This window comes from Gorilla gorilla, chromosome 5, assembly GCF_029281585.2.
Source record: "Gorilla gorilla gorilla isolate KB3781 chromosome 5, NHGRI_mGorGor1-v2.1_pri, whole genome shotgun sequence".
NCBI classification, from domain to species: domain Eukaryota; kingdom Metazoa; phylum Chordata; class Mammalia; order Primates; family Hominidae; genus Gorilla; species Gorilla gorilla.
In genome coordinates, this window is record NC_073229.2 from 41,308,733 (window position 1) to 41,327,500 (window position 18,768).

An 18,768-nucleotide genomic window follows, 5' to 3' on the forward strand; every position below is an offset into this window, starting at 1 on the left:
GAGACCACTGTGGTGTATGTGGTACATCATTGACCAAAAAGTCATTATATGGTACATGACTATAAATGTAGATTGAGGAGTGTTCTGCCTGAAAATCAGAGTGAAACAGCATAGCATATGGCCCAAGTATCAAATTTAAAAGGATATTTGTAGAAAGAAATGTGTCTATCTGGAGGCAGTTGGCCATAAAGCCCATGAAAAGAAAATTCTGGAAGAAGTTCAAGATTAAAACGTATGCTGCATAGACGATCCAGAGTATTAATCATAAAAATCTCTCTTCCTCTTCTATCACCTTTTACCCTTCCTTTGCAAACCTATGTAAGCTTCATATGTCTATTCTGTGAGTTTGAACTTTGAAATTTGGAATGAGTACTTCATAATGAAAAGGAAAGAAGAGCCAAGTTTTCAACTTAACGTTGAGTACGTGCTTACTTGCAATGTAAAATAACTGATAACAGAAGATGGAGGAGTGGAGAGAAAAATAAAAGGATCCAACTTCGATTTAATGCAGATATTTTCACTCATGTAAAGATGTGCTTAACTCACATATGGCCATTCTTTGATTTAAAAACAAACAAAATAAAACAAAAACATTCAAACTTTCAGTGGAAGCTCTCAAACAAATGGGTTTTCCTTATTCACTACAAGCAGAGTTGGCCCTCTTATACAATGTAAAGTGAAAGGCCATTCTCTTCCCACCCATACTTGAAGAATGGATCTAGGCAACACAGCATAGCATCTACTATGGCATAAAAGCAACAAGCAAGATCCTGCAATAAAGACAGCAAATGAATTCCCTACTTTCTTACTGTGATATCATAAGAACTTAATATTTGGTCATTTGTTCTTGTTTCCTGGAACACAGCTTCTAAAACTCTTGGAATCGCCAAAGTAATAAGAGTGTCTGTTGTATGCTAATGAGATGACTGGTAGGTGGGGTCCCCTGGATAGTTTCAGAATGGGGGCTGGTTACCAGAAAGACCAAAGCATTATTAGAAGGTGGTAACTTTCAGTCCCCCAACTCACCTTCACAGTGGGGAGAGGGGCTGGAGATTGACTTAATCACCAATGGCCTGTGATTTAATCAGTCTTGCCTATGCAATAGAATCTCCATAAAACGCCCTAAATGACAGGCTTCTGAGAGCTTCTAGGTTGATGAATACATCAAGGTGCTAGAAAGAATCTGTGTACAGTTGCTATAAAGAAGGGCATGGAGTTGGGTAATATATGAAGAAAAAGGTTTATTTGGCTCATGGTTCTGTGGACTGTACAAGAAGCATAGCATCAGCATCTGCTTGGCTTCTGGTGAGAGCCTCAGGCTGCTTCCACTCATGGTGGAAGGTGAAGGGGAGCCTGCATGTGCAGGGATCACATGGTGAGAGAGGAAGCAAGAGAAAGAGGGAACAGGTGCTAGGCTGTTTATAAGAACTAGATCTCTTGGGAACTAATAGAGAACTGACTCACTCCCAGAGGAATCATGAGGGCATTAATCTACTCATGAAGTTCTCACCCCATGACCCAAACACCTCTTGCTAGTCCCTACTTCCCAACACCACCACAATGCGGATGACATTTCAACATGAGATTTGGTGGGGACAAGCCACAGCAGAGGGCATGGAAGCTCTGTACAATCTCCACTCCCATACCTATGGAGCTCTTCCATTTGGCTGTTCTTGAGTTGTATTCTTTATAATAAACCAGTAATAAGTAAAGCATTTTCCTCAGTTCTGTGAGTCAACATAGTAAATTATTAAATTATTAAACATGAGCAGGGGTTGTGTGAACTCCCTGAATGTAAAGCCCGTTAGTCAGAAATACTGGTGATAACCCTGAATTTATGACTGGTATTTGAAGTAAGGGCAGTCTTGTGGGACTGAGCCCTTAATTTTTGGGATCTGATACTGACTCCAGGTAGACAGTGCCAGAATTGAACTGAATTATGACACACCTAGCTGATGTCAGAGAATTGGAGAAATGTTGTTGGAAAAGTCACCATGCATTTAATGTCAGAAGTATTGTGAGTAAAAACAGTTCATTTTTACTCTCAGAAGATGATGTCAAGTTTATACAGTAATAACCAAAAAAAAGGTGGTAGACTGGAATTTCCTCAATTTCTTGTCATGAAACCTCTTTCCCACATGTTATATAAAGCTGTTCCTTCAGCTATAAAATGCCAATCTTTCAGCCTGTGGCCCATAACTTATCTCCCTCAAAATTGTCCTAAATTTGGTATGTGCTATTAATTATGTATTTTCTTTCCTGTTCTTTTGTCCTCTTCCCCCCGCTCTCTCTCTCTTTCTCTCCTGCTCCGCTAGAACTTTTTAATCAGCAAATTAACATGATAATCTCTATAAGCTCACGCAAACACACACACACACATACACACACACACTCTCTCTCTCTCTCTCTATCACTTCACTTTCTCTTTCTTCCTCTTTCAGATATCAACTCTTCAGGTATAAACTCGCTTTAGAAGTACTAGTTGTGCCAGGTGTGGTGGCTCACACCTGAAATCCCAGCACTTTGGGAGGCTGAGGTGGGTGGATCATGAGATCAGGAGTTCGAGACCAGCCAACATGGTGAAACCCTGCCTTTACTAAAAATACAAAAATTATCTGGGCACAGTGGTGGGAGCCTGTGATCCCAGCTACTCAGGAGGCTGAGGCAGGACAATTGCTTGAACCCAGAAGGTGGAGGTTGCAGTGAGCTGAGATTACGCCACTCCAATCCAGCCTGGGTGACAGAGCAAGACACAGTCTCAAAAAAAAAAAAAAAAAAAAAGGAAGAAGAAGAAGTGCTAGTTATATTGTACTAGCTACTTCTATTTTAAACTGACCTTCCAGTTTATACCTCTCTCACCATAGAAATTGCTCTTGCTGACATAACCAAAAATGTTTATGTTGCCAAATTATGTTTCTTGAACTTATACCTAAAGTTTGTCCAGTTGACTAATTTCTACTTCTTTGGCTTTTATGGCATTATGAGCTCTTGACTTTTCTCTTTCTTCTCTGACCACTCCTTGATCCTCCAAAACCCAACCTTTAAATGTTGGCAATTTCAAGATTTGACCCTAGTCCCTTTTCTAATTCCTTTACTATCTCCTTAAGTAAGCTAATTATCATGTCTTTGATAGCTACTGATGCATAAAATACAAGAATAAAATATCTGTGGCATACATCTTGTGTGTGTATCTCTAGGTCAGTTAGAATTTAACTAATTTTAACTTGATTTGGCTTGTTTTCAAGCTGCTAGTTGGGTCCAGGTCTGCTCATATTTTTCATGCTCTTTGGACCAGCAGCTCACCAAGGCTAGTGAAAGGTTTAGAGTAAGTAGTGTTGCTTGTGTAAATTAAATGAAAAGTGATCATTAAGAGAATTAAAAGACAAGCCACAGACTGACAGAAAATCTTTGTAAAACATAAATCTATTAAAGTACAGACATGCATACTATACATAGACCTCTCAAAACTGAACAATTTAAAAAAACTTATTTAAAAATGGGCAAAAGATAATTTTCCTAAGTTAACGCCAGACACCAAACCATAAATCCAGGAAGCTCATAAAACACCAAGTAGGATACATACAAAAACAAAAACAAAAAATGAACAAAAACTACACACAGGTGCATTATTTTCAAACCATAGCAAATCAAAGATAAAATAGCCTAAAATAAGCTGGGAGGAACAATATCTTGCCTGTAAAAAGTAAGAATTACATTCGATTATCCTAATAAATCATGAAAGCAAGGAGGGAGTAGACTAAAATATTTAACGTTGAGAGAAAAAAGCTACCAACACAAAATTCTGTACTCCGTGAAATTACCCTTAATAAACAAAAATTGGGAAAATTTGTTCCCAGTAGACCTGCCTTGCAAGGAATATTTTTAAAAGTTTGCTAAAGAAAAATAAAATAATATAGGTCAGCAACTACAATATACATGAAGGAAAAGAGAAGGAATAAAGAAAACAAAAACTTAAGTTTTGATTCTTAATTGATCTAAAAGATATTAGTTTGTTCTAAATGATGTCAACATAATATTGAGTATATATGTTTACACATACATAAATATATATGCTTACGTATAAGTGAAAAGAATGAAAGCAATAATATAAGGGATAGGAGAGAGGAAGTAGAAATGTTTAGTTATGACAGAGTATTTGCACTACATGTACAGAGGTATAACACTATTTTGAGTGTAGACTTGGATTCATCATAAATGTGTATTGCAAACTATAGAGAAACATTAGAGTAAAAAAAAGAAATGAAACTGACATGCCAAGAAAGGAGATAAAACAGAATTATATAAAATGCTCAATTAAAATCTCGAAAGGCAGAAAAGAGTGGAACACAACAATAGGAACCAAGAACAAAGGCAACAAATAGAAAATGTGGTGGATATTTATCCAATTATATCAATGATCATTTTGAACATCAAAGGTCAAAATGATAGCTTAAAAGACAGAGATTGTCAGAGTGGATCAAAAAATAAGACTGAAGCCTATGTTGTCTACAACCACTTTAAATATAAAGGCACACATAGATTAAAAGTAAATTAATGAAAAAAATGCACCATGCTAATACGAATCAAAAAAAGCAGGAGTAGTTATATTAATTTAATACAGAGCAGACTTTAAAATGAGAAATATTATGAGGGATTAATAATGGCATTACACAATGGTAAATGATAATGGCATTACACAATGACATTACGCAAAAGATTGTTATGTCTTCTGTTACGTCAGAAGACATAACAATCCTTAACATGTATGCCCCTAACAACAGAGCATCAAACTAAATGAGCAAAAACTTAAAAACTTCAAGGAGAACAGCAGTGAAAATCATTAAAGACATAATTGAACATTATTAATCAACTGGATTTAATTGATATCTACAGACTACATCATCCAATAACAGCAGAAACACACACACACATTTTTTTTCAAGCTCTTATGGACAACACTCCTGGGAGACAACATCCTGGGTCATAAAAGAACACCTGAACAAATTTTTAAAAATAATGTTCAAATAATATCTGCCCTCAGAACACAATGAAAATAAACCAAAAAATCAGTAACACACATGTAACTGGAATTCCCAAAATACAGAGAGATTGGACAACACTCTCATAAATAACACATGGGCCAAATAAGAAACTTCAAGAGAAAATTTAAAATATAAAGTAAATGAAAATGAAAATATAACTTATTGATGTTTAGGAGATGTGGTAAAAGCAGTGCTTTGAGGAAAATTTAGAATATTAAATCAATATGTTAGAAAAGAAGAAAGATTACATATCAATAATGTATGTTTCTACCTTACAGAACTAGAAAAAAAAAGCAAATTAAATCCTAGTAAGAAAAAGAAAAGAAATAATAAAAATTGGAGCAGAAATTATTAAAATTAAAATTAGGAAATCAATAAGAAAAACAAGTGGAATCAAAAGCTATTTCTTAGAAAAATTCAATACAATGAATAAAACTCTATTCTGGCTAACTAAGGAAAACTGGAGAGGACACAAGTTATTAGTATCAGAAATGCAACACAGAACATCACTACAGATCCCATGGACATTAAAAGAATAATCAAAGAGGATTATAAACAACTTTGTTCCCACAAAGTTGATAACGTAGATGAAATGGGCCAATTCCTTGAAAGATGCAATCAGTCAAAATTCACAAAATAATTTAAATATTGTCTAAATAGGCCTATAGCTAGTAAATAAATTGAATCAACAATTAACCTTCCAAAGCAGAAAGTTCCAGGCCAATGGGTTACTGATTAATCGTATCAAACAATTGAAGAATAAAGTATATGATTCTCCACAGTCTCTTCCAGATGGTAGAAGCAGAGGGAATACATCCAAACTCATTCTATGAGAACAGCATTACCCTAGTGCCAAAACCAGGCAAAGTCATCACAAGGAAAGAAAACTATAAACCAATATATCTCGTAAAAATGGATACAAAAATCCTCAACCAAATATTAGCAAAAGGAATCCAACAATGTATAAAAACAATTATACACAGTGACCCAGTGGGATTTATCACAGGTATGCAAGGCTGGTTCAACATTCAAAAATCAATTAATGTAATCCATCATATCAACAGGCTAAAAAGGAAAAAATCCACATGATCAAGTCAATAGATGCAGAAAAAAATTTGACAAAATCCAAAGCAATTATGAAAAAAACTCTCAGTAAACTAGTAATAGAGGGAAACTTCCTCAAATTGATGCACATTATCCACAAAAAAAAGTAGATAACATCATATTTAATGGAAGGAAACTAGAAACTTACTCTCTAAGATCTACGGCAAGGCTTATAACTGCTCTTATTACTCTTAAACATTGCACTTGAAACCCTAGCTAACAAAATAGGGCAAGAAAAGTAAATAAATGTATATAGATTGGGAAGGAAGAATAAAGAATAAAATAAAGAATAAAACTATTTTTGTTTAAAAATGACGTGATTACCTTTATAGAAAATTGGAAGAAACAGATTTAAAATTTCCTGGAAATAATAAACAATTATAACAAGGTTTCAGGATACAAGATTAATAAATAAATGTCAACCTCTTACCTATACATCAGTAATGAACAAGTTGTCTTAGTCTGTTTTGTGTTGCTCTAACGGAATACTCTTAGCTTCTGGTAAGGGCTTCATGCTGCATCTTAACATAGTGGAGAACTGGAAAGAAAAGCAGGCATGCCAAAGGTGTAAAACACAAAGTACAACCTTGCTTTATGACAACTGGCTCTTGGGAAAACTAACCCAGTCTCAAGAGAACCAACCCAGTCTTGCAAGAAAGACATTAATCCACTTTATTGACATAATTATTTCTTAAAGGCCTCACCACCTCTCAATACCATTACATTGGCAATGAAATTTCAACATTAGTTTTGGTGGGGACAAACCCCATCCAAATCATAGCATGAGATAAATATTTATAAGCTGGACTTCATTAAAATAAAATCTTCTGCTCTACAAAAGACAATGTCAAGTGATTAAGAAGACAAGCCACAGACCGAGAGAAAATACTTGAAGAAGACACGTGATAAAACACAAAGAGCTCTCAAAACCCAACAGTAAGTAAATAAACAACCTGATAATTATTTGTTTTTTTCTTATGACAGAGTCTTGCTCTGTCACCTAGGCTAGAGTGCAGTGGCGTCATCTCAGCTCACTGCAACATCCACCACCTGGATTCAAGCGATTCTTGTGACTCAGCCTCCCGCGTAGCTGGGACTACAGGTGTGCACCACCATGTCCAGCTAACTTTTGTATTTTTAGTAGAGATGGAGTTTCACCATGTTGGCCAGGCTGGTCTCAAACTCCTGAACTCAACTGATTTGCCCACCTCAGTCTCCCAAAGTGCTGGGATTACAGGGGTGTGAGCCACTGTACTGGGCTTAACAACCTGATTTTTAAAATGGGCTGAAGACCATAACAGAAACCTCAACGAAGAAGATATACAGATGGCAAATAACCATATGAAAAGATGCAGCACCTCTTATGTCATCAGGAAAATGTGAATTAAGATGACAAGATATCTCTACACGTCTATTAGTATGGCCAAAATCTAGAACACTGATGACACCCAATATTGGCTAGGATATACAGCAACAGGAACTCTCATTCATTGCTGGTGGGAATGCAGAATTCTACAACACTTTGTGGTGATTTTTTATTGTTGTGTTTTTAAAAAATTATTTTTAATGTTTAGAGACAGGGTCTTGCTACGTTGTTCAGGCTGGAGTGCAGTGGCTACTCACAGGCACAGGTATAGCACATTACAGCCTCAAACTTCTGGGCTTAAGTGATCCTCCTGCCTCAGCCTCCCAAGTAGCTAGGACTATAGTATGTGCTACTGTGCCCTGTGCAGCCACTTTGAAAGACAGTTGGGTAGGGTCTTACAAAACTAAACTTACACCTACCATAAGGTCCAGCAATCAGGCTCTTCACTATTTATCCAAAGGAGTTGAAAACATATGTCCACACCAACACCTGCACATGGATGTTTATAACAGATTTTTTTTTTTTTTGAGACGGAGTCCTGCTCTGTTGCCCAGGCTGCAGTGCAGTGGCGCAATCTCGGCTCACTGCAAGCTCCACCTCCAGGGTTCATGCCATTCTCCCGCCTCAGCCTCCCGAGCAGCTGGGACTACAGGGGCCCGCCACCAAGCCCAGCTAATTTTTTTGTATTTTTAGTAGAGACTGGGTTTCACTGTGTTAGCCAGGATGGTCTCGATCTCCTGACCTCGTGATCTGCCCACCTCGGCCTCCCAGAGTGCTGGGATTATAGGCGTGAGCCACCGCGCCTGGCCTATAACAGATTTACACATAAGTGCCAAAACTTTTTAGCATCCAAAACTTTTTAGCATTCTTTAGTAGATACACAAACTGTGGTACATCTATACAATGATATATTATTCAACAATAAAAGGTAATGACCTATCAAGCCACAAGGAAACATAGAGGAACACTGAAAGCATATTGCTAAGTGAAATAAGTGCATCTGAAATGAAGACATATTTTATGATTTCAACCATAAGACACTGTGGAAGAGCCAAAACCAAGGAGAAAATGAAAAGATCAATGGTTGCTAAGGATTTGGAGAAAGTGGGGAGGATCCAAGAGATGAAGCATAAGGGATTTTTAGGATAGTGAAACTATTCTGATACTTTTCCTTTTTTTGTTTGTTTGTTTGTTTGTTTTTTGAGACAGAGTCTGGCTCTGTCGCCCAGGCTGGAGTGCAATGGCATGATGTCAGCTCACTGCAACCTCTGCCTCCCAGGTTCAAGCAATTCTCCTGCCTCATCCTCCCAAGTAGTTGGGATTACAGGCACCCTCCACCACGCCTGGCTGAGTTTTTGTATTGTTAGTAGAGACGGGGTTTCACCACGTTAGCCAGGCTGGTCTCGAGCTCCTGACCTCAGGTGATCCACTCACCTTGACCTCCAAAAGTGCTGGAATTACAGGCGTGAGCCACTGCGCTTTTAATGGTGAATATATGTCATTATATATTTGACAAAACTCATAGAATGTACAACAGAATGAGTGAACTCTAATGTAAACTATGGACTTTGGTTAATAATAACCTATCAGTATTGGCTTATCAATTCTAACAAATGTACCATTTTAGGTATTAATAACGAAGGTAATATGAGGACTGCATTCTTTCTGCTCCATTTCTCTGTAAACTTCAAACTGCTCTAAAAAGTCCATTAATAATATATACAGAAAACATAGATATTATAAATAGGCTTTAGTTACTGTAGGGAAAAAAATAAGAAATTCCTTACCATCTTGCATCAGGGTTGTTGTCGTCTAAATGGGCTTCATAAATTAGTTGCATATTGAGTCTGAACCTTGAACAACAGATGTAGAAGGAGTCTGGAGGAAACAAATCATAATAAAAATATTGGCTAAAAATAAAAGTAATATCTTCATTATTCTCTATGTTAGTAAATAGATCAAAAGTAGGATGCTGAGAATTTTGTCATTAATTTAATTTCAGATGATAGTTAAGTTTCCTAGTAGCTGTCCTTGACCAAATTTCTCTTGCTCCTACTGAATTCTTTTGTAAGATGGGTGTACAGATGCTTAGCAGCTGTTACTGTATGTCAGGAAGCAGCTTTATAACTCTGCCTCCCAATGAAATAAATACAAACCATAGGTTATAGAAGCTCCAGTCCTAACATCAGTGGTATGTGCTGGGAATGCTATAATGGCTACCACCTGATATATGCAGAGGGAAAGCAAAAACAAAAAATGTTCTGTGCACCTCCTGCGTTTCTGAAAAATGATAGCATTCCCGCAAGACATATGGAAACAACTGCTTTCCCGAATATGTAATGTCTCAGGGTACAGGCGAAGCCAGTCGGCTTGACAGATAACAGTGAGGAGAGAAATATATGAACATTTCTCTTTGGGCCAAGAAGCAATAATGTGTCTTACTAGAGTTACTGCCTCTATTAAAACTAGATACAGGATATTAATTGTATTACACAGGAGTTCAGAACAAGGGCTAGAGCACAGCTCCATAACAGCATGGAAACTGTCACTTCCCAGTTTAGCCTTCTCTAATTAAGTCCCAGTGGGGTCTCCTGTTCATTTCAGTAATGTGCACTTCTCAGGATAAATGATATCTAAATGCATAAAAAAACCCTGCACCTAAATTGGTCACCAATTCAAATTCTTACTAGACGGCAGTGACTGCAAATTGTTATACACACTTCCCATGTCTGTTTGTTTACAAGTACGCATTTGCCAGTTAATGGGTTCTCTCTGCCTCTTCCAAGCAGAACATCACTATAGTAAGTCCTCAAAGGGTAACCCAGAACCAAACACCAGCTATGTGGAGCTACATAGAAAATTCAGTCTGAGAGGATCCAAAACTAGAATGGTAGTTTTTTTGTCAGTCATTTTTGCAGTATTCAATTTAGCTGGTTTGAGGGGAGCCTCTTTTCCTTGAAAACTTTCAACCAAGTTTAACATTTTTTCTTTGAAGATTCATGGGGCATTGAGAGAGAACGCAAATGTGCACATTGTGCGGGTGTCCTTACAAAGCTTCACATCTCCACGCAACTGTGCCTACCTTTGTCTGTTGTGTTTTCATTTCTCTTCCCACTTTTAATGTGAATCTTGTTTTCTTTCTCAACCCCGGTACTCAAATACCCTTTAGGACTCATTTCTCGTTTCCTGGACCTTCTCTGACCTTATTAAATTTCAAAAGACAGGAAACAAACAAAACTGTGCCTCAGACTGAAAACCACAAAAACTGGTTATATCATATTATAGTGGATATTTATTTTCTTTTTTTCAAATCTTGAAGTCCCAAAAGTCAGGTAGAAATTACATTTTTTAATTAAAAAAATCCATGAATTTAGACACAGAATTAAGGTTAACTAATTAGATGATAGAGAAAGACTGTCAGTTCCAGCATTAAGTAATCTACAAGGACTGACTTAATAACTGTGATGTATAATTGGGGCCATATCTGCCTTGAGCCAGTGGTGAATTGCTGATCTAAAAGGAAAAGTCGCAGACCCCATTCACCTGGACATTTTCATTCCCCAGAGCCTTTGACTATGTCCCTGCTGCATTATTAATAAAACAAGTGTGTCCTAGGAGTCCATCTATTTTACTATGGTATTATTCCATAGGGTGGTGTCCTAGGTTAATAAACCCTCATTAACAATTGCTAGCAGAACCCCTCAAGCTTTCCAGTGATTCATTTTACAATAATGGAAAGAACATCAGAATTTACCCCCATATCCAATTTCAAATGCCCTAAAGCAAAGAATAAGAGGTTGGAAACACAAAAAGGTATGTGCTGTCTTTTTGCAATGTCAAAAACACAATCATTCTAGGGGTCACTGTTAGTTACTGAATAACCTGTGTAGGAGGAAAAGTGTGGCCATTTTAAAAGTGCATATTATTTTCTCATCTTGTGGAGCACACCATTCTATCATATAACTGATGGGAAGTATCTATGCTTTCTCCCTGGATTTTCTTAATTTCCCACACAGGCAGCAAGAAATTTTTCTTGCAGACTCCTAATATAAGCATGAAAATGTTGTTGTGCCCCATTTTATTGTTACCATTAATTTAATGCTGGTACTATTTGTTAGAGTGAATAAAATGCATATTTATTTGGCACATGTTTGAAACTTTTTCATTGAGAAAGGTTGGTGATTATTAACACATGTTGTCTCAATAATTAAGAGGTAACTAGGTCATTAAGAACTCATTAATCTTCAGAAATTTTTATCCCACGGGATCTCATGTGAGAAGTTAGAGCTGGGAAAGAAATATGCTTTTCTCTTAGAAATGAAATAAAAGCCATTATAAAAATGGGCCTGGAATGTGGACTTCATTCAGCTTATATTTCAACTGCAGAACAACTTACTACTTTAGAGTGTGTTACTTCATTTAAAAAGATGTCATATCTCCTAACAATGGTCTAGATATAAATATTTCTGTTAAATATGTATCGGAGTTGGCAAAAAAGTTATTGTCGTATCCATCTTAGTTTCATCTGTATTTGAGTAATAAAAACATTCTGTATTCCCTGTCAATTCCTTGTCATTCTCCGAGGGCTCTTCACACTTGCACGCCTTCTTTCCTACTCCTCTCTTTCGATGGAATTCCTTTTTGGTTAAAATTTTCTTTGCTACCTTTAACTTCTCCTCCAAGATTCAATGCCATTATATTGCTTCAAAACATAAAATCTTATTTCCTGAAATGTTGCACAACTGTAAGTTAAAGGTGTCTTAGCTTCAAGAGCAAAGACTTTCTTTTTGTCGAATACTTAGTACTGAGTGATCCTATTTCTTACAGAGTTGAGGATTTTGGCATCTTGCTGAAGGCTTAAAGCCATTTCATCCAGGCAGTGCAGTAGACAGAAAAGCTCACAATGTTTTGCTGCAGAATGTTTTTAATGAAATAATGATCTTGGAAGATGTGAGGCTGACAGCTCAAGAGACAGAGATATCCTGATTAGCCAAAGGGCGAGCACAGCATGGGTCAACAGAAGGACACCAGCCTCTACTTGTGGCTTGCAGCAAATCTGCCCCAGTGAAAGTGCAGTCTGCCTCTTCACCCCATCTGCTAAGCCCAGGCAGCATGACCCGATTAGTACCAGCTGTGAGAGTGAGTGTTCTGATGGAGAGATAGTTCAACTCAAAGCTGAACCAACTCCCCAGCCTGCTTCCAGACAGCACCATTAGGCTGTAAAATCTCTGTATTCCTACTACCCTAATCAAGCCCAAATCAAAGACATACCCGGCAGCACATTACTTACTCTTTTGTCATCTTTTTTTGCCCAACATCAATAACGAAACCGCAAATCAAGTCTACTCAGTGTGCTATTTTGATCAAGAGGGGGGGAACAACCTTATCCTTTTATACTTCATAGTTCTAATTTGATTTTTGAAGGAGACAAATTTTCTCTGATAAACAGACATGATTATATAAAGTTTATTACGAAATCAATACATGCTGTTTTCTTAGTGCTCACATTAGACAATGGTCTATGGAAAATCATTTTTTTACAGAAAATGTTAATTTAAAAAATTTTTAGAGCCCCTATATCTCAAGCATCTATCTCTGAACTTTCAGGGAAAGCCAAGGGAAAGACATATAGCTACAGTAAAATATAAAGGCACTATTCTATTGTAATGTGAATTGTGTCACCTGCAAAACCATACACATCAGCAGCAGACACTTTTCTAAAAGAAGACTTACTTTGATATGCTCATTGTTTCCTTAGGGTGAGAAGTATTTGTATTAGTATTAAATGACTAATGAAAATATCTAATTTGAGAGAAAACCTGAGGCTTTCATTTATCAGGATGGCTAGCAATAATTTCAGTGTACGCGAAAATGATTGCAAACCACATAAATATATCCCAATAAATCCACCATAAATGTATTCCCACATTAATTTCCTCTTAACTAGATCCCCCTAAAATGCCTACAGCCACTCCAACACCAGTGAACCTGGAGGAAATGTGATAGAAGGAAATCAGAGAGGGAACATCATACTCTTTTTAAATTTTTATGAAAATGTGAACACGTTAACAAAGTTTTAGTGTTCTTCTCAAGGCCATGGGAGGGTCTGATGTAAGAAAAGGCTCTGAAACTTTAAATTTTTCAGTTTTACAGTAAGTAGGTTTGCTTATGATTTTATATATGTGAAAGTTATATACTCAGGTAATTCCAGAAATTTCAATCCAAATATGATAGATCTGTTAACTTTTCAAGTATGCTAAGCAGTCTCATTGATAAGTACTCATTTCTCATCTACATCTTCAAAATATGAACTGGTGGAGGCAATGATGCCAACATTCCTCAGAAAAGACTTCTCAGGCCAGTTCTGATCCTACCAGGGGGAACTTGGGAAGTCCTGTAGCATTAGCGCATGGACAAAGCTAGGCTGACTTGTAACGGGGAGACTAGATAGATCTTGCACTAAGGTCATAGGAGAAGATATACAGAGGCAGCCAGGTTTTGCCAGCGGATAGTTATCAGCATCTAGGAGTAGGCAGAGTTACTGGCAGATGAACTAACATCCAGAGGTCTCAGATGGCCTGTGAGTGAGTTGTCAATGTCTGGGCAGCACAACAGAGAATTGAATCAGGTGGGCTTGCTAGGAGAACCAAAAAGAATTGGAGGCACAAAGTTGGAATTGGGGAACAAGCATGGCCTCTGGTTTCCAAAGGTTTTTCTCCCAAGACAAAGTCTGACATGGTGAAATAGGTAAAAGCCCGTTAACAGAATTTGAGTTCAACATAAATGTAGGACTCAATGTCACTGCACATTAATTCACTGGATCCTTGTTTGAGTCTCCAGTACTTGAATGTCTGCCTTTTGAGCTGATTGGAACTGCCTGCCTTTTGAGCCCATTTAAATAACGGGTTCTAATTTATTCCTGTTAATTCATTTACTAATGAATTAACATATACATTCAATACATATACATTCAATAAGTATGTATTTAAATGCTTAGTATGCCAGACATTGCTCTAGTTACAAAATCCCTAACCCGTAAAGTTTGTATTCTAGTGAGAAGGCATACAAATAAACTAAATAAATCACTTCAGATGACTGACAAGTGCTATGAAAAAAGTGGCCATCACATACATCATGGAATACTATGCAGCCTTAAAGAAGAATGAGTTCATGTCCTTTGCAGGGACATGGATGAAGCTGGAAACCATCATTCTCAGCAAACTAACACAGGAACAGAAAACCAAACACCATGTTCTCACTCATAAGTGGGAGTTCAACAATGAGAACACATGGACACAGGGAGGGGAACATCATACACAAGGGGGTGGGGGACAAGGGGAGGGATAGCATTAGGAGAAATATCTAATGCAGATGACAGGTTGATGGGTGCAGCAAACCACCATGGCATGTGTAAACCTTTTTAACAAATCTGCACGTTTTGCATATGTATCCCGAACTTATAGTTAAAAAAAAAAAAAAAAACCTGACCATAATTCCATAAGGCATGCCCAAGGTAGGGGGATTGTTTTCTCTAGAGGATGATCAGGAAAGGTGTCTCTGAAGAGATACAACTCAAGCCAAGGCCTGACTGATCAGAGTTGGCCATAGGACAGTCTATGGGAATCGTCTTTCACACAGCGAAACAGAAAAGAAAATGTTTGGCCTGTGATACGTTTTAGGAAGGAAAAAAACACTACTAAACAGGTAGCAGATGAGACATGATGTGATAGGAGAGAAATACAGAGAAAGAGGCATGGCATCAGAGCATGTGAGATTTTAGAGACCAAGTTAAGAAATAGGTACTTTAGTTGCCTAGAAAGTTATTGAAACTTTTAAAGTGGGAAAATAATAAAATTCTATTTATTTATTTTTTTGTTAAATTTTTTTGACATGGTCTTATTCTGTCACCCAAGCTGGAGTACAGTGGCATGATCACAGCTCACTGCAACCTCAAACTCCTAGACTCAAGCAATCCTCCCGCCTCAGCCTCCAGAGTAGCTGGGACCACAGGTATGCACCACCACACCCAGCTGACTCATTTCTATTTTTTTGTAGAAATGGGGTCTCACTCTGTTGCCCAGGCCTGTCTCATTCCTCACCTCTGAAAGTGCTGGGATTACAAGTGTGAGCCACTGCACCTGGCTCCTATTTATTCTTCAAAATGATCACTCACTCTAACTTCTGCATGAAAAATGTCAACATCTCTACTTCCTATGTCTGAGTGTTTCCTCCTTCATTTCTGTTATAATTCCTCTAAGATAACTTCCTTCAACTCAGCCCATGGAGTCCAGTTCTCTCTGGTTTGATTTTGTCCTATTGCAAACCAAGCCCAGTTCTGATGCTACAGAGAAATCCCTGAGCAAACAGAAAACCACTGAAGAGGAAGGACATGGCCGGGTGCAGTGGTGTCTAGCATCTGTTCCCCAGTGAGAATTTTGACAAACCCAAATTTGTTCAGAGGGAGAAAGAATAATTTCTTATTCAGACTTCGGGTAAATGTGACATAACCAGAGATCCTTATCTATTGCTTGGGTGGGGGTAAATGGCTGTCTTACATTAATTTTTCTTTTAAAAAATCAAAATGCATCAACTGCAACTATGGTGCACATCATGTAATATCCTTCATTTCAAAAGGTGTCTCAGGATCTTTCAATAGCACAGTTATAATTATGAACATGAGTGTCAACAAAAAATGGGTCTAGGTTCATGAAAACACATAAGCATACAGCACACAGTCTTGAGGATAACAACAAACCAAACTCTCAGGCATTTGTGTATGAATAAGCTAAACTTTTCCAAATTCTTCTAGGATTGATAGCATATCAAAAGGTCTGTTAATTATTATACCATGGGGAAAAATGAAGGTTTTTAATCTGCAAATTACACATTGATTCTAAAACTTTAAAATGCTTAGATTGTGTGTGTGTGTATGTGTGTGTGTGTATGAAGGCATGATTTAGCCTTTTAAATTTAGTCAATTACGTTGCACACTACGAACTTGCAAACTTAATAAAAAAGGAATGATCACACTTAGTATATATTAACAAACTGTAAAACTTGTTCAAGGATACAATATTTAGCTCCAGCTAACAGAAACCCAAAACCAGATTAGGGTTGAAGACCAAAAAGACAAAATGTGGCCTCCCTAAAGCCAGAGTGGAATATTGGGTGGAACAATGTGTATAAAGTATTGATGTTTTATATTCTCTGTACAGCAAGTTAATCCTATCAGGAATAAGTATTGATTTACATTTCACAGTTAACTTTCTTAGCTTCTGTCAAATTTAATGAATGTTGATGCTGATATTGATTTTTCTAGCAAAAGGAAATTAACGGGACATTGTCCAATTTTGACCTTTACTTAATGAGCCATGTATACATCAAAAGCCTTTTAAAACATGTTGTTGATCAGCCATGGAGCTTCAAAAGCAGTCTTCTGTACCCAAAATAAGAAATAAAAATCAGACTTTTAATGATCCCCAAACTCATAATTACCGTAGAGAGCAAACTCAATAGAAATACAAAAGGGGGAGGTTCCCTTGCCACAATCTAGGCAGTGAGAAATCGTCAGTGGTTCACAGAATGTGGAAAATGGGCTATGTCTACTCATAATTCAAATACCGTCTTTTACAAGAACCTGAGGGGAATTTATTTCAAAGCAATCCTGCATAAAACCTCTGGCCATGTACCTTTATGTCTAAAAATAAGTCCCCACACTTGTTTGTTTAAATCACTGCTACTAGAAGAAGCTTGACATTAGTTTTGATGTTCTTTGGACAAAAAATCAGTTCCAGATCATCGAATAGAAATCACATGCATGTCTTCTGATCTTCTGCTTCTAATTTGTTTCTTTTTTTTCCCCCTTTCCAATGTGTGCTTTGTCTATAGGATCAGGATGCATGGAAATAAATGTCTTGGTTTTCAACATAATTCCCCTCATAATTCCAAATAACGTACAGAAGGTGAAGAGTTAAAATCAAATGTTCCATTGAAGGCATATCTTGTTAATATAAACTCCAATAAACTTCTTTATTTTATAATATTGGATGTTTTTAACATCAAACTGCTCAAAAGTAGTAGCTATCACGAAATCTTGACCATAGGTTGTTATAGAAAAGCGTGTGATAATGGTATTTGTTATAATAAGATTTTGATAGCTTAAAATGGAAGTTATTATAGAACTACAAGTTCATAATTTTTGCTGAGTTAATAAATCTTGAAGCTTTCTGCAATGATTTGCTTGATATCTCTTTGTTTAGCTTAAGAATTTTTCAAACTCAATAGGTCCAAGGGCCAATGGAGTTCAGAGATATCATAAAACTGGCCAAAGAACAGAGAACTAGAAAGTGGTGGAGAAAAGACCAAACACAGGTGAACAGGTCACCGTTCAGGGGAGACACCAAGTCCCTTATAAAAGAAGAGAGGTCATTATCTGCTCTGCAGAAACAGTCAAGTGAGTTCTTTGACAACTGCATAACTCTGGTTTAAAATTTATAAAAAATGAAAAAATTCATATTATATATGGTTTTCAGATGAATATCACCTAAAATGTATACCTGTAAATGAAACAGTGCATAAACATTTTCTTTCCTAAAATAAATCCATTTGGTCAGTGTTTATACTGTTTTGAATGCCAAGCTATAGTAGAATGAGGCCTAATGACTTTTATGAATATTCACAGATGATCATTCTTACTATACTCAAGAAAATATTGAGGGCCAGCTTTATCTACAATTCCCTCAAGTGTATGTCCTAATTTTTTTTGCTCGAATCCTATCATGACTTCTTTTAAAAATCTGAGTTTTCATCGACAGTCCATATAAGACAGATAAAATTAAAACCAGAACGGAGGAGATGAACATCTTGTACAACTTCATGTGGCAAAAGATTCATAAAACTGAATAAGAAAATTCTTTTTTTTTCTTTTTTGAGACGGAGTCTCGCTCTGTCGCCCAGGCTGGAGTGCAGTGGTGCGATCTCGGCTCACTGCAAGCTCCGCCTACTGGGTTCACGCCATTCTCCTGCCTCAGCCTCCCAAGTAGCCGGGACTACAGGTGCCCGCCACCATGCCTGGCTAATTTTCTGTATTTTTAGTAGAGACGGTTTCACCATGTTAGCCAGGGTGGTCTTGATATCCTGACCTTGTGATCCGCCTGCCTCGGCCTCCCAAAGTACTGGGATTACAGGCGTGAGCCACCGCGCCCGGCCAAGAAAATTCTTTTAAATAAAAGACTTATCATCAAGACACTGACCTAA

At 37.2% G+C, this 18,768-nt stretch overlaps 1 long non-coding RNA gene across 1 annotated transcript in view; it reads right to left on the reverse strand.

The window, feature by feature from the left end:
• The window catches only part of LOC134758657 (uncharacterized), a 122,491-nt gene that overhangs the window by 39,382 nt on the left and 64,341 nt on the right, over positions 1 to 18,768 (reverse strand). Inside the window, exons 2-3 of the long non-coding RNA XR_010134093.1 lie at positions 9,300 to 9,390; positions 6,577 to 6,684 (exon numbers count right to left, since the gene is read on the reverse strand). This is a non-coding gene — a long non-coding RNA (uncharacterized lncRNA). The remainder of the gene's footprint in view (positions 1 to 6,576; positions 6,685 to 9,299; positions 9,391 to 18,768) is intronic.